The sequence below is a fragment of the Heterocephalus glaber genome, unplaced genomic scaffold, assembly GCF_053883595.1.
Source record: "Heterocephalus glaber isolate CG9 unplaced genomic scaffold, H.glaber_assembly_v1.0 deba00001463, whole genome shotgun sequence".
Classification (NCBI taxonomy): domain Eukaryota; kingdom Metazoa; phylum Chordata; class Mammalia; order Rodentia; family Bathyergidae; genus Heterocephalus; species Heterocephalus glaber.
In genome coordinates, this window is record NW_028258310.1 from 2,605,852 (window position 1) to 2,630,427 (window position 24,576).

At 36.8% G+C, this 24,576-nt stretch overlaps 1 long non-coding RNA gene across 1 annotated transcript; it reads right to left on the reverse strand.

The window, feature by feature from the left end:
* Positions 1-729: 729 nt before the first annotated feature.
* LOC147826636 (uncharacterized) lies at positions 730-23,007 on the reverse strand. The gene is made up of 3 exons (XR_002398201.2): positions 22,563-23,007; positions 11,245-11,401; positions 730-4,564 (listed from the first exon to the last, which is right to left on the reverse strand). It is a non-coding gene; the product is annotated as an uncharacterized LOC147826636 (long non-coding RNA).
* Between the last annotated feature and the right edge of the window lie 1,569 nt (positions 23,008-24,576).

A 24,576-nucleotide genomic window follows, 5' to 3' on the forward strand; every position in this document is an offset into this window, starting at 1 on the left:
TCCAATTTTGCCCTTCCTCGAAGGTCTATTTTTTGCAGCTATTTTCTCTAGTGTGAGAAACTGAGAGTATAAATAAGGTTTAAAAGGATTAATAACTAATAATTGATACTTTGAAATAGGAAAAGGTCCAAAGGGGGTGGTGGGTGGGGAAAAGAAAGAATGGAAAGGAAAAATTATGAGAAAAGAAAAAAAAATGGAAACGAAGTTGATGTAAATAGAGAAGAGTGGAGGGGAGAGGGTGCACAGGTAATGGGGAAAAAATAAGAACTAAGATACATCATGTACAGGTACAAGCACCCAATGATAAATTTAAATATATTGTATACCTAAGATGTACCAATAAAAGAATTTAAGCAAAAAAAAAAAAAAAGGTCTATTTTTTCCCTGTGGAAACAGATTCTAATTCAGGCCAAATTCAGTCACAAAACCATGTTGTACATTTCAGAGAAAATATGAATTATTCCTAGTTACCTGAAGAGGTTATTTAATTTTTTTTCAGATTAATGGAGGAGATCCAGATGTTGTAGAGAATGGGCCAAATTTTAGCCTTTGTTTTAATTTTCAGTTTTTCATTTATATTCCAATGTACTTTACTCCATGAAAGCACATATCCAAAGTGGTAATGTAAATATGAAGAGAAGGACAATAGAGAAAACATATCCTTTCTACTATAAAGAGCAGAAAGAAAAGTGTAACAAAGTCTGTAAGCAAAGATTAATTTGAGTTCTGCAAATGATTAATAATTTGATCCTATGGTAGGTAAGTCATTTCAATAGTTTGACCCCACTTTTCTCATTTCTTAAATGAGAGCATGAAGCTGGATACCCTCTCAGTTCTTTCAGCTCTTAGATGATTTGATTCTAGTGCCAGAGTATAATTCCATCATATTCTCCACACGTTTTTATTCCAAAACACATTGGCACCATGTTAAAGTAGGTTGACTCATATTCCGCATGTAAACAATTGTGGCTATTGCCAAAATTTGTTATCAAACAGAAAACAAGTATGTTTCAAGTTCTTTTCTTTAATTCTTTTAGCATATTTTTGATGTGTTGAAAAACTACAAGGTATTTCTGTATGCTCCTCTTTATTAGACTCATTAAATCACACCAAAAATATTTTGCAGGGCTTCTTTCCTACCTTTTCTGAAACATCATGCAAAGGTGCACAAAACAAAAAAATGTCTTGATTTTTGGAAAATTACATCTGTGTTAAAGAAAATAGCAAATGTATAAACTAGATATTAATCTTTCTTTTTGATAAACTAAAGCATATTGCTAACCCCCTACAAAATAGTTGAGATGTATTGTAAATGAACATGACTTTTGTTGGGCAGCATGCGGTTTGAACTGTAGAATATAGCTTAGAGGCATTTAAAACTAGATAAAGATACTACAGGATATAGGATTCTCAGGAAAAGCCACAAATGAAATTGTGAAATGTTTTGGAAAATAAGAACTCCAAACTACCATCTTCCCAGAAGATCTGATTACTCTCATGTGTTCTGATTTCATAGCAAACACTGATCCAATTGACATGTGGGAAGGAAATTTCCCAAACAAACCATTTGTGGCATCCTTGGAAATATTTCTGGGTGATTATATATTTTGGAAAGACCTGATATCATCATACCTCAAGTTTATATCCACTTAGTTTCTTTAGTTAACAGAAATCTTGAGTAAGGGCATGAGCTCAGACCTTAACATACACTGACTGTTCTTTGTCACACAGACTAGAAACAACTTGACCTTTACTAAAAGTCCTAACATAGGGAGCTTAACCTGATGGACAGTGAGATCTAGCAGCTTTGCTATTTCTGTTCTTCCTGAACATCCCATAGAATTTCACAGAAAACCAAGATTGCATCCTCTGTGCAAGTTACTTGATGTTTGAGATCAGCCCAGTAGGTCAAAGAACAAGCCTTCCCCATCCTAACGTTGCTTCCTCACAAAGCCCATGTAGCTCATGTTGAAATAGGAAAAGAAAAAGGGCATAGGTGTATTTCTTCACTCAAAGTATTTCTTGATCTCACCCCAGCACCTTGAGAAGTTAGTCTCCATACTTGCTTTTTCTAATTCCTTCCATAGTGATTTACTTCAAATTCATCTTTCTTTCCCCTGTCTTTCTTTCCTTCCTCTGTCTTTCCACTGGTAACTCAGGCATTATTACTTTTCTTCTTGGTATAAAATCTAAGTATTTGTGGGGCATGGTGGTGTAAGCCTGTAATCCCAGAACTCAGGAATCTGAGGCAGGAGGATCACCATGAGTTCAAGGCCAGCCTGGATTACACAGTGAGTTCAAGGCCAGCCTGAACTACAAAGTGAGACCCTGTCTCAAAAACAAACAAACAAAGAAACCTAAGTACCTATAGACTCTCATGGAAAGACAAGATTTACCATCATAAAATGAACACAGTAGACAAACCCTTTGAGAAGAATTGAAGGTACTCAAACTGAGGCAGAGGAGGTGAATTATAAGACACATACAGCTCTCGCCTCCAAAGACCTACCAGTCATATTTCCTTAGCTGCATATTAGTCTTGCTCTAAGTACTCTATTTTTTCCTCTGACTTAACTTTTATTCAAAATGAAGTTGTTTTCCCATCTGAAGGATTGGTACAGTCATATGAGTTGGTGTGCATGATTGTTGTATTTACCTCTGAGTCTTTAAGAAAGATCATATAGGAAGAAAATTATACCCTTTAAAAATTCAGCTTTCCTGTGGGGAAAACTTTCACTGTTAATGGGATAGTACATGAGGTTGAAACTCAAAACAGAAAGATGGAGGAACTTCCTGTACTCTCAGGGAAAGTACTCAGAGATCAGAGGAAAGGTATAGTCCAGGCATAGCATGAGACTAGACTAATACATCCTCCTCGGGACACTGACTCTAGCATCACACCCAAGCTTTGAGGGATTTGCGAGACAAAAGATAAAGATTCCTTCTTCCACCACTACATGCAGAGAATTCTAGAAGTTTTCATGTATCCATAGCAAAACTAATTGTGAAGTATCACTGAAACTTAATTGATTATTGTAAGATGTTTGAAGCCAGGAATATTCATTTGGCATTTCAAAATCACTAAGTAATTTGTCTAAAGTCACATTTCAGATCCTCAGTACTGTTGAGTGCAAAAGGAAAATAGTTCAGCCTGGAATCATAGCACTGATAAATCACCCCAAAAGCATAGGCCTCCACCCAACACCAGAACTGAAATATAAATTCCGAACGCTGCTAGCCCCAGCATCACTCTAGGCCCCTCTCTTGGAGGAAGTATTTCTCAGGATCTGAGAAATTATAAATTACCTATATGAAAAATCCTTAGATCCTGATGCTGCCTGCTTTATACTCCTACAATAGTTCTCAAATTAAAAGAAAGAATCCTTCATGAAAATGCTTAAACTATAAGCTTGAACTCCAGGGTTTCTTTGGAAATACATGTAAGAGGAAAAGGTTTATAAACACATTAAATTCAGGCTTTAAAATTCTTTATTTTTTATATAAAATTTCTGCTTATCAACATATATTCCAAGCTCTCTCATAATGAGAGATAACATATAGATAAAATATATTTTATAATGTCATTTTATGACATTACATGGAAAATGGGGGGACAAAATTGTTTTGTTAAAGTCCTCAAGCACTAAAATCTGATGTTCTTTTACAACAGGAAAATGTGGGGGGAAAAGTTCCTCCATAATATGTATATGTATAGACAAACTGGACTACTTCAACCTTCTTATAATTCAAATTTTGAATGTATCCCCAACGATCCATGTATCAAATGCTCGTTCCCCGGGGTGGCACTATTAGGAGATGGTAGAATCCTTGACAGGTCTTTGAAGGGCACTGCTCTTCAGTGCTCTTGGAAGGTAGGTGGGACCTGTCCTCATCCTTCCCTTCCTTTAGCTTCCTGACCACCAGGTCTGTGGTTTTGCTCTACCATGCATTTTTCACCACAATGCACTGCCTTTCTACAGGCCCAAAGAAATGAGACCAATCAGTCTTGAACAGGAACCTCCAAAACTGTGAGCCAATATAAACATTTTCTATTTTATGTTGACTAACTCAGGTGTTCCATTATGATGGAAAGCTAACATAAACCTATTGATATTACTTGGGTACATATTAATTGATGCCTATTTGTTCTGTGGAGTTGATTTGATATGCTTCTTAATCTTTACAAAATTAATTTATTGAACCAAAACTAAAATATATATGGCCTTGAAATATTTCAGAGTCTAAAACTGACCAGAAAGCAAAAGAAATACCTGAAGTAAAGCAGAAAAGAAAATACAGTGTACATGAAGTTTAATGGTCACATATTTATATGATATTCCAGTAGAAATGTCTCTAAACAGCTATGAAAAGAAACCTTTGAAAATACATATTCATAGATGAAAGACAGATCTAAAATAGTTACTTAAAGTGATGGTTGAATAGAAACAAATTCAAAGCCTGGGTTCCAGGTCAAATATGATGTCTCTCTCATCATCTGTGTACATCTGTATATTTGTGTACCTTCCTTTGATGAGTTTTATTCCAATGGCATATCTATTTCTCCCTGTTGGAAAACAAGCATATGGTTAACATTTCCATGGATAACAACTAGTCTTAATATGTAAGATAAGCATTGTTAAAACAAATAAAATATTTTGGAAAATAAAGGGAATAATTTGTAGAATGTGATTTGGGGGCATTGTTGTGTGGGGATGGAGATAGTGTTGATATTTTCTTCTTTAAGAATTGTCTGCTGAAAGAAAAGTTTTGATATTATAAAGAATAGATCCTTTGCAGTTTGCTGACTCTCTTTTTACTCCTTGAAAAAGTTTTGCAAAGAATTCCTTACAAAATACACAAATACTCTTTGGAGTGTAAGTGGATCTTCTTTTATTTGAAGGGTGAGGAGATAAGAAAGAGATACTGTCTATAATGTTACTGCTCTCTTTGGCAATTTCTGTAACTCTGTGCCATCTACATGTCTGACAAACTCTATCTAGGAATCTAAGATTTTGAAGTCAGATTTCCTTTTCCCATTCCCTCAGCTAATGACATTTGCTATGAAGGGCCGGTGATTACTTGAGAATTGGGAATTGGAGACAAGGAGCCACAATGAATCTCAGGAATAACCACTTCCATTTATCTGAAAAGAATTCTGTGGAAGTCCCCAAGTTATTCATTGATAAAAACAGCATTGCCACCCACCTGGCATTTTCTCAAAGGCAGGCCTCTGCTTTCTATTCTCTAGTTTCCACAGAGGATGAGTTTAAACCTATACCCAGTCACCATGTGGTGTATATCTTCTATTTACTGTAAAACACCCATTATTAAAAAGGAAAAAAAATTTTAGGATTTTTTTCCATTCCCTAAACATTCTATTTCTCAGGTTCATCACCTATAATTTATCCATCAGACTTGGCTCAAAATCTACTTTGACAGTCATCTAAATCCTAATGTTGCATGAAAAATCACTGACAGCATTCTTTGAATGTGTCAGAGACTGAGCAAATTTCCTGATAAGTCCTCCCTAACCATGAGGTCACATGCTAGAGTCACTTCATGTAAAAATGATATTGATTCTGCAAGAAAGACAACTCAAAGCTAATCAAGACACCTGTCTCCTACATACGCACACATACACACACACAATGCAAATTAAGTTCTTCCAAATGATTAAAATGAGTAATGATGTACTAAGACAAAAACAAAGAATTCTAGTTCTTTTAGGAGATATTATCTGTCTCCTATTCATTTCACATATCAGTAATGACAACTCTGAGGCTCACTAACATTAAAAATTGTGTACCTTATATTTGTGCTACATTCTTGGATCTCTAATGCATACCAACCATACAAATGTTAACCGATTTTCTACTCCATTGTAATTTTCTGTGTGTATAGTGTTATTTCCGGAACAAAATGTGAGTTTTCATGCTTCTTAAAAATAAAAATGTTTCACGCCATTTTTCTCATGGATGCTATGATAAATATAGTAATTCCAAGCAATTGGATGTTCACTCCCATGCAAGTAACACTAAGACTGTGTGTATTCTTTAGCATGGGGAGTCACAGAAGTCTAAAGGGAAAATAAAGGGCAGGATATATGAACCTTAACTCTGGAATGAGCTGAGCTGCCTGGAGTAGCTGACATCCAGGAACTTAGAGTTGAAGAATGGCATTTCTCTGGTAATTATGATCTCAGCCAGCTCTAACAGAGCAATAATAGTTTGGCAGATCCTGTGGGTGGTGTGCATTTCAGAGCCATCACAAGTTCCAGGGAAAGGAAGTTATTCTTTTACCTCAGGAAAAATAGAATAATTGACCTATTGGGACAAAGGAGAAAATTGACTACAGTTCCTTTGGCACTAGGGTCCCTTGTCATCTGGAAAATGGTGATTGGATTACAGACTGGATTAGCATAATTTAGTGGCAGAAATACTCCATTTGTAGCCATTTATCTTCTGGACAAGTGGCCACTGAACCACCTTTCTTCAGTTCCTTCTCTTCTATCCGTCTTAGCTTAATAGAAAAAAAGGAGGAATGGGGACTGAAGGAATATAATGTAGTTCTAAAATACTGAACACACAATACCACAGCACAGGAATGAGAGTGAGGATAACAAATACTCTATACAATGTTATCAGAAGTACAAAGTAGAAAATGAAGCTACTCATTAGATCTGAAGACTTCATATAGCTAATTGTCATTTGAAATAATTATATTTCCCTGAACTGAACTAATTCAATAAGCTATTTTAGAATTTTAATAAGGCTTTCTTTTAAAAAGCACAATAATACACATAATGTATACAAATCAAATACTACAGAAGTGGTTTTAAATTTTTAAAAGTATCTTCATCTCATTTTTCTCCCTTCCTTCTCCCCAAGTGTCCTAATTCCCCGTGACAGTCACCTTAATTGCATTGTTTTTAGTTATTTAGTCAACTCTAAATAATATGTGTAAATGGTTAATCTTTATTGCCAACTTGACTGGTTTGAGAGATGCCTAGGAGGTTAGTAAATCACATTCTTGGATGTGTCTGGATGGGTCATAAGACATGACACTGGGGACTGAATCTGGTCCCTAACCCTTTGCTCTGCTCTCTATTTTCTGTATCCTTTAACTTGAATTCCTTTCTTCCACCACACCATCTACTGTGTTACTGCCTTGGAGTCAGCCAACCACAGACTGAAACCATGAACCAAAATAAACCTCTCCTTTTTTAAGGCATGAGCTCTTCTTCTTCTCTTAATGTATTGTTTCTTACTAGTGGACCACATATCCTAGGTGTACAGCGTTGGAGAGGTAATGCTCAGAAATGTTCCCAGTAAGGACCGTGACAGAAGGGAGGAGATCCTGTGGAGTTGGAGAGCTCCACAAAGCGGTAATATGATTACTAGAAGTTAAGATGTCTAAAAGAGCTGAGATGTCCAAAAGAGCTAAACAAGCATATTTGTGATCATGTGCAAAATGAATCCCCAAAATGCCTAGATACACTTAAGGGGAGTTAATTTTTAGGAGGTTAGAGATCCTACAGAAGAAAAAACAGGTCAGAAGTTAGTAAAATTTGGATCCCTTTCCAGCCAACTATTATTTATGATTCTCTTATAAGCATTGTGCTGGGCATAGGATATTGGACTGTTAAAGTGATTCTATCTGCCTTCCAAGACGGAATGGTCTGGAAAATCTTTGTTGCAATAAAATTTAGAGTAGCTTCCCACAATAGAAAAATATAAGAATAAAATTGAAATGGGAAAATATGACCAGCAAGCATATGAAAAAACACAAATTTAAACAATATATATCATTTTCTCTCATCTAATTGGCAAAATTTTAAATATTGATAACATAAAATGTTGACAAGATGAAATAGACATATGTACTCTCATACAATGTTTGTTTAAAGTGTAACTGAGAACAACCTTTGAGGCAATTGGGAGATATAAATAGATAAACACACAGACATACACACACATCAATCCAGAAATTCTACTTTTCTTCTATGTTATTGAGAAATATATGTAAAATTCATGAAAACATGGATAAGATATAAGCTTTTGCTGCAAATATTTATGGTGAAAACCTAATGGCAACCAGAAAAAATCTGAGCAGGCTGTGGAATAGAAAGCACCATGAATCTATCTCCTCACCTAGACAACTACACTCCCAGAATCTATAACTATTTTGGAAACCTGCAAGTTTCAGGAAAAAGCTTAGACAGTAAATTATGGCTAATTTTGGTCTATTTCAGCTCTTAGCACAGTAATGCATACCCATTTCCTAGTTTCTGCTATACCCTGATTGTGGGAGTCAGAGTAGGCAAAAAGAATCCTGTCCTGGAAATACTAACATCAATACTCTGATCATTGATTGCTGTTTTTGGTCAGCAGAGGTATAGAAAAAGGCAGATGGCCATGGTTGTACCTTCTTCCACTGTTTTAATCCCTTCCTCTCTGGCTGATATGATTTCCAGATGCTTTAAAGGGCTGGTGCTCATTTATCCAAACTCCTTTACTCTTTTTTTCTTCTTTTGGAAGCACAAAAAACTAGAATGTCCAAAAGCAGTGCCTACATAGGGAAAATCAGAACATAACAGCGAGTGCTCATAGAAGGTCATAGTCTCAGAAAAGACCTGAGAAGACCTTGTCTTAGTCACTTTTCTTGTCTCTGAGACACATTACCTAATACTTACAACTTAAAGGAGGAGGGGTTTATTTTCGCTCATGGTGTTAGTCCACAGTCGACTGGCTCCAAGGCAGGACAGCATGGCAGAGGGAAATAACAGAGGAGAAACCTGCAACACAGCATCCAGGAAGCAGAGAGAGAAGAGAAGAGCTAGGGAGGGAGATATGCTCTTCTGAGGTATACCCCAGTGGTTCTGCCAAACAGTGCCCACCTCCAAATAGCTGTCTGATATATCACTCCTATGATTTAATCACCTTCCAAGAGCCCAAACTATAAGTGCATGTAGGTTTAGGGAACATTTAGATCTAAACCATAATAGACCTTATATTTCAGGGTTATCTTTAGCACAAAGACATACTGCTAAAAGAAAAACAAATAAATAAATAAACCAAAAAGGTATTAACAAAAAACAAGGGAAGAGGAAAAATCTTATCTATAGTTACTAGATTCAAATGTTCAGTTTTAAAAAAATTAAAACTCATACCCCAACCAAAAAAAGAAAGATCCATTTTGTAAAAAAGTAAATCAGTAATAACTGTATTGAAAAAAAAAAAGACTCAATGGCAAATCTCCTAGAGAAAGACTTTAAACAATTATCTTAAAGATGCCCAAAGAGTCAACAGAATGTGTGGAGATAGTAAAGAAGATTAAACATGAACCAAAAAAAATACGATTAAAGATGATGAAAATCTGAGAGAAAACCAAAAATAAATTCTGGGCTAAGAAGTACAATAGCTAAAATAAAAAATTCACTAGAATGATGCAAGCTACACTGAAGAAGGCAAAAGAGTCAGTGAGTTTAAAAATGGGATTGTAAAAATAATCAAGTCTGAGGATCGGGAAGAAAAAGACTGAAGGCAAACCGAGCATAAAGGATCTGTTACACATCATCAACTACACTAATGTATGTATTGTAGGAATTTCAGAAGGAGAGGAGAGAGAGAAAGAGAATACCTGAAGAAATAATGGTTGAAAACTTGTCAACTTTGATGAAAGGTATGAATATAATGATGCAAGAAGGTCAAAGGACTCTAAGTAAGACAAATTCGGAGGCCCACTCTGAAACACATTACAATCCAATTTTTAAAACACAAAAACAAATAAAATGGCCATTAAAGCAACAAGAAAGTTGAAGTTTGTCACATACAAAGGATCATCTAAAAAACTATCAGCAGATTTCTCATCAAAAATTTTATAGACCAGAAGTAAGTGAATAGATATATTCAAAATGCTAAAGAAAAAAATCTTATCAATCTAGAATCCTGTATTTGGCAAAAGTGATGAAGTGCTGGGCACACTGGTTATTCCTGTAATCCCAGCTACCCAGGAAACTGAAGCAGGAAGATTACAAAGTTGCAGTCACCCTATTAAGATGTTATGTACATGTACCAAATCCATCCCCATGATGAAAGTAATAATTATGTCCTGCAAATGTGTAACAATAAAAAATAAATTTTTTAAAAAAAGAAATAAAGTTTACAATAACAGTAAATACATGGGCAATTATAAAGGCTGGCATTATTATTACAACACTATTTTCTTTAGGAAATGACTACTTTTCAGAGATGTTTTCTAGGAGTAGCTCACTTTTGGCTTTTGTGTCTGTTGCAAGATCCTACCTCTTCAATGTATTGGGAATGAGAAGTTGCTGCCTATTTTGCCTAGCCCTTGGTTCTTTGGTACTGGCCTATAGTACTCTTTATGATTCTCCGGCAATCTCCATATTGGTATACAAGGGAAAAAAACTGATTACAGCAACTATGCCACCTTGTTTAAAGTAGTACAGTGAGTATTAACAATAGCATCAAACACAGAAGGGAAAGAAAGAAGGAAAAAACAGAAACAAGAATAGAACAAAACAGCAACAAAAAGCTAGAAACAATGTTCACACTCATACAAACATAAGAACAAACAATCAAGGTGGGGGGAGCAAAGAAAGGAAGAAAAAAAATGTTCACTTTAAGGCGTGTCTCTGCTGTCACTGGTAGACAAAGAGGGCAGACAGAGTCCCGATCCATGTTGGTTGATCCCTGCAGCCTGCAGTAGGATTATAGTGGAGTGGTGGATAATCCCAGAAAGCCTGTGCTTTCAACTTCACAGAAGTTCAGGCTGTTCAGTTTCTAGCTATTAGGCTGGGACCTAAATTGTTCAGCCTGCAACACTTGGGATGCTTCTAGACAATTTAAACTCAGCTCCCTGACCCTGAGTGTCTCCCATGTCTGGGCCTCACTCTGACACTGGCAGCCACTAGATGAAGCCAATGTGTGGCTTCTCTGAGTGCTCAGTTGGCCCCTTTAAAAATGGTGACCAGCCAATTGCCCTCTCCTGGGGATGTCTGAACTGTAATTATTCACCAGTCACTGCAGTCTGCAGCATCCACTGCTCTGTTTCACTGGTGCTTTTCTCCATGGAGGCCTCTGGAGTCACTTGGAGTCACTGTGCTACAGTGACTATAGTGGTTGGTTCAAGCCACCTCTCAAGCTATGAGCTGGGATTCAGGGAGAAAGTACCATTTGCCACCTCCCTCCTCAGCATTGAGGTCCTTTTCTTTGCTCTCACCTTGGGCTCCAATTCTCATTTCAGAGCCTTGTGGGTTCAGGGGACTCACTTCCTTCCTTCTTCTCTTACCCACATTGCTATAGTCCAACATCTGGACTCCCAACTCTTGAAGAGGCTGATTTGCTGGTGCTCACCAGTCCATCATCTTCAAGGAAAGCTGTAACAACATTTTCAACTGCACAATTATTTTCTACATGATTTAGGAGTCTAATGTATTTTCACAAAAATAATCATTTATCTAAAAGCTAATAATGTAATACTGGTTTGTAACTCCACATTTTATGTTCTAAGTTAAGAGACTACTATGTTTAAATAAATACTAGTTTATATATTTTGAATAATTGTATATAAATATGTGATTTGGGGACATCAACAATCTACCAAGGAGATGGAACTATTAACTTACACTAGTTAAGCTGGTACAAATTCAAGTTAAAGTGTTGTAATTTTATGAAGTTAAAGGAAATCCCTATGGCAACAATTAAGAGAATGCTTATACAAGCAATACAAAAGGAATTTAAATGTTTCACTATCAAAAAAGCTAAACACAAAAGACAATCAATCACACAGGAGAAGAATGACAAAAAAGCTAAAAATTACACAGCAAACAAGTAGCAAAATAGCAGAAGTAAATCCTTCCTTATCAGTACTTACTTTAAATGAAAATGGCTTAAACTCTCCATTCAAAAGACAGTGATTGTCACTCCACTGCAGACAGGCAGGTATGCCCACAACCTACCAAGGTCCCAAGTCATGCGGAAGACAATGAATCACCCCACTGCAGACAGGCAGCCACCTTTTTCCACACTACAAAGACACAGGGGACACCAGACCACCAGACCACAGTACTGAGCCCCACTGCTCCCAGCCCAGAGGTAGGGGCTTCTGAGCCACCTTCCCACTGCTCCTGGTCCAGAGGAAGGGGCTTCCCAGTCACCATCACTCCCGCTGCTCCCAGCCCAGAGGAAAGGGCTTTTGGGCCACCTTCTGTCCCGCTACTCCTGGTCCAGAGGAAGGGGCTTCCTGGCCACCATCCCTCCTGCTGCTCCCAGCCCACAGGAAAGGGCTTTTGGGCCACCATCCCTACCACTGCTCCCAGCCCCTGTCCCACATCTCCCAGCTCAGAGGAGGTAATCCATGCAGGCACTAAGAGGCCCCGCCCCAGTCAAAAATGAGAAAACACATAAATAAGTCTCAAAACCAGACTTCCAGATCACCCACACCAACCCCAAAGGGAAATGAGATGGAACACTCTGATACTCAACCACCTGGACCCACTGAACTGGCAACAAAAGGGGATCTGGAAAAAATGAAATCAGAAATAATTTCTCAGATAACAGGAGAAATTGTGCCCCTAGTGCAAGACATGATTAATAAATCTAGACAGGAGCTCAGGAACATGATGGAATCCCAACATAGGAAACAAATGGAATCCATAAAACAGATGCAAATAGATTTCCAGGACATGAAAAACTCCATTGAAAGTCTACACAGCAGAATGAGCCAATGTGAGGACAGAATTTCAGATACAGAAGATAAGATTGCAATTAGTGACCAGGAAAAGAAACATTGCTTCAAAATTATAAGAGAACCTGAGAAATCAATCCAGCAGCTGCTAGATGATGCAAAAAAGAATAACATAAGACTGACTGGGCTCAATGAAGAAACAGGAGAGAGTGCAGATGACGTAAAAAATCTCTTCACAGAAATAATGGCAGAAAACTTCCCAAGCAGGGGAAAAGAGTTTGACATACAGATAAGTGAGGCATATAGGACTCCAAATAGCCTTGATCAAAAAAATCTACACATAGGCATATAATTGTTAAGATTCCAGAAACACAACAGAAGAACAAAGGTCTACAAGCAGTTAGAGAAAAGAAACAAATCACATACAAAGGAAAGCCCATCAGAATCACAGCAGACTTCTCAACACAAACCATCAAAGCAAGAAGAGCTTGGAGTGACCTATTCCAAGCCCTAAAAGAAAACAGCCTCCAACCCACATTGATGTACCCTGAAAAACTATCTTTCAAAATGGATGGAGAAATAAGATACTTTCATGAAAAACAGCACCTTAGGAACTACGTGAATACCAAACCAGCACTCCAAAGAAGTTTACACAATAGCCTAGGAACAGACATTGAGGATCACAACCCCAGGAAGGAAAACAGAATGAACCCATCTGGCATGACAAGAAATTAAATGGAAAGGGGGAGAACCCAACAAAAAGAAAAAATCATGGCAATGACAAGTCAATATGTTTCAGTTATAACCATCAATATTAATGGTCTCAATTCACCAATCAAAAGAAATAGACTGGCAGAATGGGTCAAGAAGCAAAATCCAACAATATGCTGCATACAAGAAACACACTTAATTCAAAAGGAAACTCATAGACCGAAAGTTAAAGGGTGGACAACAATACTCCATGTGACAGGAACCCAAAAAAAAGCAGGAACAGCTATCCTCTTTGCAGATCAAGAAGATTTCAAACCAACACTGATTAAGAGAGATGAAGAAGGACACTACATCCTTGTAAAGGGAACAATCCAAGAGGAAGACATGACAATCATAAATATCTATGCACCAAACACTAGTGCACCCAACTATATAAAACAAATACTAACGGACATGAAAAGCCATATATGCACTAATACAATTGTAGTGGGGGACCTCAACACCCCACTGTCACAAATAGATAGATGAAGTAGACTAAAAATCAGCAATGAAATACTAGAACTCAATCAAACTCATGAACAAATGAATTTAACAGATGTTTACAGAGTCTTCCACCCCACAAAATCACAATACACATTCTTCTCAGCTGCACATGGGACATTCTCCAAAATAGGCCACATACTCACACATAGAATATGTTTAAGTAAGTGCAAAGGAATTGAAGTTGTCCCCTGTATATTATCAGACCATAGTGCGATGAAATTGGAGATCCATAGCAAAAGAAACTCAAAAAATTTCATAAACATGTGGAAATTGAACAACACACTGAATAACCAGTGGGTCACAGAGGAAATTAAAGAAGAAATCAGACAGTTCCTTCAATTAAATGACAATGACAATACAACATATCGGAATCTATGGGACACAATGAAAGCAGTCTTATGAGGGAAATTCATAGCAGTGAATATGCATATTAGGAAAACAGAACGAGCCCAATTAAACAACCTGATGCTGAACCTCAAGCTTCTAGAAAAAGAAGGGCAGGACAAACCTAGGCTCATACAAGGGAGGAAATTAAAAAGATCAGAAGAGAAATCAATGCAATGGAGACTAACAGAACAATACAAAAAATCAATGAAGCCAAGAGTTGGTTCTTTGAAAGAATCAACAAAATTGATAAACCTTTAGCCAACCTTGTCAGAAAAAGGAAAGAAAAGGCCCAAATCCATGCAATTAGGAATGAAAAGGGTGAAATGACAACAGACCCAGCAGAAATCCAGAGGATCATCAATACCTACTTCCAGAACCTATACGCCAATAAGATGGACAACACAGAAGAAATGGACAGATTCCTAGATACATATGAATTACCAAAGTTGAACGAAGAAGACTTAAAAATTCTGAACAACCCAATATCAACCAATGAAATTGAAAACATAATTAAAAAATTATCAACTAAGAAAAGCCCGGGCCCTGATGGCTTCACTGCTGAATTCTACAAGACATTTAGAGAGGAATTGCTGCCACTACTGTTTAAACTCTTCAAGGAAATTGAAAGGGAAGCAATACTCCCAAATTCATTCCTGGAACCAAGCATCACCTTGATCCCCAAAGCAGAGAAAGACCCAACTGAAAAAGACAACTACAGGCCAATCTCACTAATGAACATAGATGCAAAAATCCTTAATAAGATACTGGCAAACAGAATGCAGAAGATCATCAAGAAGATCATACACCCTGATCAAATGGGATTCATCCCAGGGATGCAGGGATGGTTCAATATACGAAAATCAATTAATGTAATACACTATATCAATAGAGCCAAGGACAAAGACCATATGATTATCTCCATAGATGCAGAAAAAGCATTTGACAAAATCCAACATGCCTTTATGATAAAAACCCTACAAAAAATTGGAATAGATGGTCTCTACCTCAAACAGAGGTATGAAAAACCATCTATGAAAAACCAACAGCCAATATCATACTAAATGGTCAAAAATTGAAATCCTTCACACTAAAATCAGGAACAAGACAAGGATGTCCACTATCACCACTCTTGTTCAATATAGCTCTGGAAACATTAGCCATGACAATTAGACAAGAGAAAGAAATAAAAGGAATAAAGATAGGAAATGAAGAAGTCAAATTGTCATTATTTGCAGATGACATGATACTCTATATAGAAGACCCCAAGAACTCCACCAAAAGTCTTCTAGACTTAATAACCAAATTCAGCCAAGTAGCTGGTTACAAGGTCAACACACAAAAATCAATAGCTTTCCTCTACCCGAATGACAGACTCACTGAGAGAGAAATAGGGCAAATAATTCCTTTCACAATAGCATCCAAAAAACTGGAATACCTGGGAATCATCCTAACGAAAGAAATCAAAGACCTCTTCTCTGAAAACTATGGTACTCTGAAAAGAGAGATTGAAGATGATATCAGAAAATGGACAGACATCCCCTGCTCCTGGGTAGGAAGGATTAATATAGTGAAAATGGCCATACTTCCAAAACTGCTATATAGATTTAATGTAATTCCAATTGAGATCCCAGCAGCATACTTCATAGACCTCGAGAAAACCATCCAAAAATTCATTTGGAGCAAGAACAGACCCAGAATAGCAAAAGCAATTCTAGGTAACAGAGACATGGCAGGGGGTATCACAATCCCCAACGTGCAACTCTACTACAAAGCTACTGTGATAAAAACAGCATGGTACTGGCAAAGAAACAGACTTCAGGACCAGTGGAACAGATTAGAAGATGCAGAAACAATGCCAGACACACTCAGCCATCTCATCTTCGATAAAGGAGCCAAACACCCACACTAGAGGAAAGATAGCCTCTTTAATAAATGTGGCTGGAAAAATTGGCCTTCAAGTTGCCAAAGATTAAAACTAGACCTATATCTCTCACCATGCATTAAACTAAAATCAAAACAGATTAAAGATCTAAATATTAAAATAGAAACTCTGAATCAGTTGGAACAGAGGTTAGGTAGAACCCTTGAAGACATCGGTGTAGGAAAAGATTTTATGAACAAAACCTCAGTTGCTCATGAACTAGCACAAACAATCAACAAATGGGATCTCTTCTTATTAAGAAGCTTCTGCACAGCAAGAGGAACCACCAGCAGTGTGAAGAGACAACTCACAATGTGGGAAAAAATCTTCACCTGCGTTTCCTCAGACAAAGGTCTACTATCTAGAATCTCTAAAGAACTTAAAAAGATCAGACCTCCCAAATTTAAAGACCCAATCCAAAAATGGGCATCTGAAATGAACAGACATTTGTCAGACAAAGAAGTAGAAATAGCAAATAAATACACGAAAAAATGTTCAACATCACTGGTCATTCGAGAGATGCAAATGAAAACAATGCTGAGATTCCACCTCACTCCAGAAAGAATGGCTGCTATCATGAAATCAACCAATAACAAAAGCTGGCGGGGCTGTGGGGAAAGAGGAACCCTTCTCCACTGCTGGTGGGAGTGTAGACTGGTGGAAGCACTGTGGAAATCAGTATGGAGATACCTCAAACAACTAGGACTGGAAATCCCATTTGACCCTGCCATTCCACTGCTGGGGATCTTCCCCAAAGAATTAAAAGAATCATACCACAGTGATATATGTGCACTCATGTTCATAGCAGCACAGTCTGTAATAGCTAAAACTTGGAAACAGCCCAAATGCCCATCAACTGGAGACTGGATAAAGAAAATGTGGGTTTTTTTATAAAATGGAGTACTACTCAGCCATCAAAAATGAGAAATTAGAGACATTTATAGCTAAGTGGATGCACATTGAGGCAATACTCTTAAGTGAAATAAATAGGACACACATGTATAAATAACGAATAGTTTCTCTGGTGTGAGAAACTGAAAGTGTAAATAAGGACTAAATGTATAATAGGTAATGTGAAATAGGAAGAAAGGGGCAAAGGGGAAGGAAGTGGGAGGGGTAGGGGAATGGGATTAATATGAGAAAATGGAACAATAGGAACAAAATCTTTGTAAATAGGGAGGACTGGAGGGGTTGAAGGGAGGGCTGGGCAAGGGTGAAAAATAAGAACCAAGAGAGACTATGTAAAGGTGCAAATTTCCAATGATGAATGTCATTATATTGTATACCTAAAATGTACCAATGATTAGAATGAATAATCGATAATGTAAAATAGGAAGAAAAGGTCCAAAGGGGTAGGGGTAGTGGGAGGGACAGGGGAAAGGAAAGAAGGGAAAGGAAAAAATGATGAATAATGGAAAAAATGGAAATAAAGTCTTTGTAAATAGGGAAGGGTGGAGGGCGTGAAGGGAGGGCTAGGAATGGGGAAAAAATAAGAACCAAGATGCATTATGTAAAGGTACAATTCCCAATGAGAAATGTAATTGTGTTGTATACCTACAATGTACCAAGAAAAAATTTCATTAAAAAAGAAATGACAGTGATTGAAAGAAGGGATTTAAAAACATAACACAACTATATGCTATTTATAAGAGAACCACTTTAGATCCTGACACAAAACAGATAGAAATTGAAAGAATGGAAAAATATATTCCATGCAAATAGTAAGCAAGAGACCAAAATCAGCTAACTAATATCAGACAAAATAGACATTAACTTTTAGTAGTTTATAACAGACCAAGAAAAACATATATATTAATAAAAGTTTTGAAACAGCAAGAATATATCAATTATAAGCATTTATATACCTAACTTTAAAATACATAAAGCAAAAACTGATATAATTATAAAGAAAATAGCAGCATCCCACTCTCAACAATGCACAGAACAACCAGAGAGAAAATAGCCAAGAAAATAGAGACTTAAACAATACAATAAAGTCATTATATCTAAAGGACATATATTGAAGAGTCTTCCCAACAACACTGTGTACATTCTTCTCGAGTGCACACGAAACATTTTCCAGAATAGACTACATATGAGGTCATGAATCACATTCCAATACATTTGAAAAGACAGGTATTATTCAAAATATCTTTTCTGAACACAGTGAGATAAAACTAGAAACCAGTAACAGAGGTAAAAATACAAAATTCACAAAACTGTAAAAATTAAGTAACACATTGTTAACCAATAGCTCAAAGAAAATACTATGAAATATTTTTTAAAATTTGTAGAAATGAATGAAAATGAAAACCCAGCACACCAAAATTTATGGGATGCAGAGAATGCAGCACTAGTGGTGGAATTTATACCTATGAGCACTTATATAAAAAAGCAGTCAAAATCTCTAATCAAATACCTAACTTTGCAATTTAAGGAAAGAGAAGGAGAAAGAAATTAAACCTAAAGCTGGAAGAAGGACAGAAGTAAAGATTAGAGCAGAAATGAAAAAATAAAAAGACTTAAAAACCATAAAGTCAAAGAAACAAAAAGTTGGTTATTTGAAAAGATCAATAAAATTGACAAATATTTTATGAAATGGGCTAAGAAAAAGGACAGACTCAAATTACTAAAATCAAGAATGAAAATAAAGATATTACCACTGATATTTTATTTCTACAGAAATAGAAAAGAATTATAAGAGTACTATGAACAATTGCATACTAATAAATTGGACAAATTTACATACATTAAGTGGACAAATTCCTAGAAATATAAAACCTACCAAGACTAAATCATGAATAAATAGAAAATCAGAATAAGTTTATTATAAGGAAATTGATCAATCAAAACTCTCCCAACCAAGAAAAGCCCAGGATCTGATAGCTTCACTGGTAAATTCTATCAAACATTTTTCAATTCTTATTTTTGTCAAAAATTTAATTAAGAGAGAATACTTTCTAACTCATTCTGGAGTCCAACATTACCCTGTTAACAAAGCCAGAGACAATATAAGCACTGAAAGTTCCACCCAGAGCAATTAGACAAGAAAAAGAAATAAAAGAATCTAAATTTAAAAGAAGAATGAAAATTATCTCTGTTTCAGATATTATCTTACATATAGAAAACTCTACAGAGACCACAAATAAAGGATTATTAGAATTCAAGAAGAAGCAGGATACAAAGGGATTGATATATAGAATATACAGAGAACAAAAACTCAACCAGAATAAACACCCCAATTCAAAAATGAGCAAAGGAAGTAAATAAACGTTTCTGCAAAGATGACATATAAACGACCTATAAGTACTTTTAAAGATGCTCAATATCACCATTTATTATGGAAATAAAAATAAAAGGTACAAAATACGTCCTCACACCCATTAGAAGAAATTAGAGATGTTGTGTTCCATCAATGAGATCATAAAATGGTACAAATCCACAGTGTAAAACAATATGGTGACTTCTTAAAATATTAACAGTACAAATACTATATGATCCAGCAATTTCACTTCTGATATGCACATAAGAAAACTGAAAGTAGAGTTTTGAAGATATATTTCTATACCCATAGTGACAGCATCATTATTCATAATAGCTCAAATGTGAAAGCAACCCAATTATCTATCAATAATGAATGAATCAGCAAAATGTGATGTATACATCCAATGGAATACTACTCAGCTTTTAAAAGAAAGGAAATTCTGACATATTGCGTAACATAACTGAATCTTCAAAGCAACACACTAAGTGAAATGAGCCAGTTAGGTATTTTATGAAGTACCCAAAGCAGTCCAGCTCTTAGAAACAGCAAGTAGAAAGGAGGTTGCCAGGAGCTGGAATCAGGAAGGAATGGAAGCTATTTATTTATTTATTTTTATTATTTTTTCTTTTTTTTGGTACCAGGGATTGAACTCAGGTCCCTGAACTTGCAAGGCAGGTGCCGGAACCACTGAGCTAAATTCCCGGCCCATTGGAAGCCATTTAAATGATATAGGGATTTCATTTTACAGGATGAAAAGTGTTATGTATATGAATGGCAATGATGTCAGAACAACCTTATGAATGTGGCTGACATCACTGAACTCTACAATAAAATGAAATATAGTAAGTTTTATGTGTATTTTTACCACAACAAAAAATTTGGAAATTGAAATGAAAGAAAAATAAACTAATAATAAGTAGAGTGTTAAGCTAAATAAAATGCAGCAAAGCTCATCCATAAAATGTAGAGTGATAACAGAAACTTAAATGAGTGAGACAATCTGGGAAGCACTAGTATTTTTGAAAGCTCCCAGTCATACTGTTGGTTGCACAGAGTACATTTCCCACTGAAGGATGCAATTCACATAAAGAGCACTAGGGCTTGGTGGCTGGAAGTATCAGCCTGGGTGTGATCCTGGCTCTGCCACTCGCTGACTATAAAACCCCAGAGAGGTTGCCTACCTGTTCTACATTTCCAGTTTTCTCATAAGATGTGTTATGTATATGTACTGATTCCCCATGATAAATGTAATCATTATGTACTGCAAGTACATGCCAATAAAAATTTTAAAAATAAGCAAGATGAGGACACAAATCATGCTTTATTACATAGTATTGTTGTGGGGGTTTAATTTAACATGCAGTGCCTGCCACATAAAAAGAACTCAAGAAATGTCAGCTATCATTATTCTTTTTTTTAATAATTCAGAAACAAATTAAATATTTTCTTTGTGCACACCATCACATAACACACACACATTCAAAGAAAGTATACCTAAAGGATACATAACGATTTGGAAATAATGAGTATTAGTACAGAGGGAATTTGGATTAGAAATGAATCAGGGGTCAGGGGAATTGCCTTTATCAGTATGAGAAATATTGATAAAATATTCTTGTACTATTATGAATTCAATATTAAAACACGTTGAATATATATGAAAGAAAGGGAGAGAAAGAGAATCCTAAACAAAAAGGGGTTTGATGAATATAATAGATTCTACGGTCAAAATTTCTAAGCCTTATTAATCTACACTCAGTATAACTTGGAAGTAGTGATACTACTTGAGTAATGAAATTAATAATTTTGCAAAAATGAAGAATTAATAATTAACCAGTAAAATACTAGAATATTCCCTGGAAATATTTCAATGATTGGCTAAAAAGTTCTTGTAAATCATTGAAATGGAAGAGAGTCCTATTCACATGCGCACGTGCGCGTGCACACACACACACACAATATATATCCTCTAGGTTTAACATAACCTCCCACCACTCTATACCCTTGTTCTAACATTTTTTGTTTTATTTTGTTTACTTTCCTTTTCCTTTTGTGGAATGCTTTGAGCTTTGTAAAGCTCTGTGTAAATATCAAACATTAAACTCTAATTACAAGCTTATAAATGTAGTTTCTGTTGAAAGAGTGATAGTAACTATGCTGTCAACTCAGGGGTTGACAACAAAATGCTTCAGTGAAATAAGTTGAGCTTCTGTAAAGAAAAGCAGCTTTTAGTGCCAAGAAGTTAGCACCCCAACTGCCATCTCTGCCTCCATGGGGGCTCAGACAAGTTGCATAAGAACAGATAAACAGAACTTGAAAACCTGCATGCATTGGGAAAATATATTTTTGAGAGTTGGAAGCTGACCGAGTGATGGTGCCCTTGAACTTCATGCTACTCAGGAACGGGCAGAGCAGAGTGCACTGGTAGAAATCACTAAGTTGACTTCTTAGACCGCATTCACTCATGCTCTGGCACCTCTTGACCACTTTCAGGAAAGCAAAACAACCCTGCCAACAGGACACCTGAGCACCAACATGGACAACAGAAAACATAGGCACTGTAGATGTACATGCCTGAAAATCTGGGCAAAGTCAAGGCAGAATTTCATATGATTATATACAGAGAAGCAGAAGGACGAACAAAACATTCTTTCCTGAAATAGTTTCCTGTATGCCTGTGAGTAACTTTTAAATTAATCTTGCAGGTGTGCATTTACAGGGTTAAGCCTCAGAAAGATCATGAACTTGCATGGTAAAATTAAAATTCTGAGCATATGTAAGAGGACCTATTATGGTTCCAAGGAGACACCCTAAGAGGAGAGGATGTGAAGAGGCAGCTGCCTCCTCCTCTTTATTAAACAAAGGGAGCTTGAGCATCTCACCTTACAATCTGAAATCTTACCATACAACACAAAGGAGAAAATCTTGATCCATGTGTCAAAACCTTAGATGATTCACTATTTGGAACCTCTCTTGTCAATGGCAATTTCAGGGCTTTGTTTATAACATAAAACAAAATTTTACCTTTGGGGCTGATCAGATGAGAATTATCTTCTTTCTTTTTCTGGATTTGACTATATTGGGCAAAACAATGAAGTTTCTGCCAGAGAGAGTCGCCTGTGTTCAAGGTCAAACTACTGGCTCCAGGGACCTCTTGAAAGTCCTGTCTTCTTGGTGCACTCTGGGCTTGGCAAAGGTGGGAGGGCTGGGGCAAGCCCAACCTTGTGAGCCCAGAGCAGTTTGGGGAAATGTTCCTCCTCTCCCTCCTCCTTGTTCAGCCCCTCCTTCCACCACTTGATCCTCTTCACTAGCTAACCACTCCCACCTGCAAGCTCCCCTCCACTCCTGTAGCCACTCCCGTTTGACCCCTATTCAGTACCCCACCCAGAGGCTTGGGGTTTTAAATGAAACACTCTTAAGAGCAATCTATAATAAAGCAACTGATTCTTAGAGAAAGTGCTAATAGCACAGTCAATTTAACCCTGGCATTCGTAACCATTTTTTTCCAATCCTCATTCAGTAGGCAACAAAGCTTTTTGCCGAGCTCTGAGGCTGCCAGAGAAAACAGCTCCCAAATATTTAAAGCTTATAATGAGGCTTCTTCCCAGCCACAGCCCCCATGCTTTGTCCAACACAACCTTGCTGCTTACAGATGAAATGTTCGCCTACTCTATTCTGTTGACGGTCGTATTTTAAAAATCTGATTTTTTTTCTCATCTGGACAGCATTATCCTGTCCGATTCAGGGCAGAACCCTGATGACTGGGCTTGTGACAAGCAGATTATAAAACTGGTTTATCCGGGCATTGTGCTTCTGTGGCTCTTTCTGAAGCCAAACCCTCCGCGGCAGCAGGGAACACTAATTGCTCATTTGCGGCAGTGACCTTTTCAACTGGACAGCACCTCGGATCTGGCTGCACGTTGATGTCTCTCTTCTTTAATTACAGTGAGCTGGCAAGGAAAGAAGCGCCCAGTGGCACTGAGTACAGTAGGATCCAATGTCTGCATCCGTCTCACTCTGCTCCTCAAAGCAGGCACTGAAGAGCAGAGGTATCTGTTCTATTTACTTTGTTTTTACACTTGGATTCTGATGGGAAGTTAAACCACCAGGATCAAGAGGGCATTAGGACAGAACAGCAAGACATTTCCCTGGGAGTCATTCATTTTCAAAAGGAAACTGGACAATTTTCCATCAGGCAGCAGGTGAAAGAGATTTGGGAAGATCTATTTTGTTATTGAACCGCCAACCCTTTTAGTTCCAGTTGAGGCCAATACCTGTGGCTGCATCTCATTTGATGGTATCAACCCATATTAACAACCCATATTCATTTGCAATGGCCTAATGTGAAGGCAACCCACTACAATACTATTCAAGATAGAACCTGTAATATTATCAAAAGTTACCAGGAAGATTGGCAGACTGTTGGCACTTACAAAGGACTGCAAGACAAGGATGAGCTTGAAAGGAGAGAGAAATTTGTGTGAGACTTTTGTTGAACTGTCTTGGAATCCTGTGATATGGTCCACAGATTGGAAAAAGGGGACAAAGAGAATCAATAGCAATGCAAGGTGGAACTGTCATGTGTACTATCTATCTATACATGAGTATTTCAGTTCATCTCTCCACCACCAAGAACTGACATCCAAAACTACACTGTCCCAGGATGTAGTGAAGTAGAGAGAAGAGCCACTATTCATACCCATCATGTAACCAATGGAAAACTCAATGAACATTAACTGATGAGGGAAGCAAACATACCAAGGAAAGAATTAGGATCTCAGAGAATTCTAAGAGAAGAACAAAGCAATATTAATAATAACAAAAGTTCTATGACAAGGCAGTTACATATAGATTTTCTTTTTGTATTTTGCCAACAATTTACACTAAAACCTGAAGTATCAAATAGTACCTGCCCCTATCCCATAGGGGCATCTTATCAATCTTTCATCAACACTACTCTTTCAAAAGATATGGAAAATACATTTATTCCATATATATATATAATATATATTATACATGTTATATATTATATATATTA